At 53.1% G+C, this 1,849-nt stretch overlaps 1 non-coding gene across 1 annotated transcript; it reads right to left on the reverse strand.

Moving 5' to 3' along the window:
* Positions 1–311: 311 nt before the first annotated feature.
* Positions 312–394, reverse strand: TRNAL-UAA (transfer RNA leucine (anticodon UAA)). The gene has a single exon. It is a non-coding gene; the product is annotated as a tRNA-Leu (tRNA).
* Positions 395–1,849: the final 1,455 nt, after the last annotated feature.

Consider the following 1,849-nt stretch of genomic DNA (forward strand, 5'->3'; position numbering starts at 1 on the left):
GGTTTTTCTATTTCTGCCATGGGAAAAACAAGTTGCTATTTTGGGAGCATGTGGGATTCAAGGCTGTGACTGTCTCAGCACTCCCTGCATGGAAGAGGAGATCCACAGCCTGTGTGACAGAGGGACTGGCTTGTGTCCCTCTACACATGCAGCCTGGATGGCAGGGAGGCCCAGTCCCACCAGGGTCCTCACACTGGAGCATGGAACAGCCTCTGCTGCCCAGGCACAGGGCCAGAGGTCCCATCCCTGCTCTGAAGTGATGCTCCAAAAGCTGGGCTGGGAACTGTGGACCCAGAGGAAAAGGAGGCTCCTACCAGAAGTGGGGTTCGAACCCACGCGGGCATGCGCCCATTGGATCTTAAGTCCAACGCCTTCACCACTCGGCCATCCTGGTGGGCTCTGGGCTCTCCCCTGGCCCACCAGCTCCTCCCTGAGAGCTCACACCTCACCAAAACCTCAGGGTGCCAACCCTGACACTTCCCAAACCCAGTGACACTATTCCCTCTTCACTGATTTCTTTAGTGTCCCCAGCAACTGATGGAACATCTCATTAGGAGAGAGCAGGTCTCATGGGCCATGAGGAGTGGCACAGCCCCTGTGTGCCACCCTAGATCCTCATGCAAGGACCACAGTCACTGCTTGTGATGCCAACAGGGACCCCAGACTGAGGGGGACATCCCTGGGAGGTCCCTCCTGACCACACTGGGTCCTCAGCTCTGAGAGCCTGGCAGTTCTCAGCCAGACACAGCACAAAGTTAAAGCCCTGGCTCTGTACCCCAGGTTCCACTCCTTACCCCCTCCTGTCTGCATACAGCCTGCTAGAGCATTTAGCTGGGACAGACAGTGGTACAGGAGGGCCTTTATTTTTCCTTTGGGATGAGGTAAAGCTTTGTTTCCCTCATAAAGGGGGAAGAAAAAAACCCAAACATCACTACTGAACCTCATGGGATTCAAACCCACAACCCCCAGGTGCCCATGTGCAGGAAGTCTTTAGCCCTTAAGCCACAGGAGCCTGGTAATTTCTGATCCTGAATTCAGCCACCCTCAATCTTCTCAAGCCAGCACCTTCCCACAGGGATATCACCACACAGAGAAACCCTGCCAGGCCCTTTCACCAGAAGATTCTGTCTGCTGGAGATACTCTCAGCCAGGCTGTCCTGGTCCTGTCCTGCTCCAGGGTGAGAGAAATTTCCTCCTTTCTTCCACAGGGACTGCTCATTACTGTGCCCTGGGGTAGCTGAGCCACTTGGAGGGCTTCTGACTGGCTGATGGAAAGGTGAGAGGCACTAAAAGGGATATTTCCAGGCCTCAAAAGAGTCCTACACAGAGCTCCTCAGTCTGGGGGGTCATCCTTGCCTCCAGAGATAATTCACAGGTACTGGGAAGAAAGGCAGCAATATTCCAGACATACCATGAGAGAATGCTGCACATCCTCAGCTCAGCAGAGAGGACTGGGTCAACCTATTGATATGCTGCCAGGAGGAAAACTCACAAGAGGGGACAGAAACTTTCCCTTTTTACCCTGTTCATTACAGCCACAGAAATCTGCCGTGCTGGTCTGTGTGTGCAGAATCACAGCACAGCATCCCTGGATGCCTCCAGCTGCAGCACCCACATTAATATCAAATGAAGTCATGCTCACAAAGGGTGTTGTGCTCGCCAGCTCCCGAGGAATCTGCTCCTAATGAGCGACTTCAAAGCATTAATGAGCTTGCAAAGCTCTCCTCTTCGTTTACAGAGCTGGATCTCACACGCTTGGCATTAAGACAGGGGTCACCCGTCAGCAGAGGAGAATGTGTGTGCATGTCAGCGAATATAATATATTTGTCATCCTCTAAGAAGCAAAGAT

This window comes from Cyanistes caeruleus, chromosome 11 (assembly GCF_971803275.1).
Source record: "Cyanistes caeruleus chromosome 11, bCyaCae1.hap1.1, whole genome shotgun sequence".
NCBI lineage: Eukaryota > Metazoa > Chordata > Aves > Passeriformes > Paridae > Cyanistes > Cyanistes caeruleus.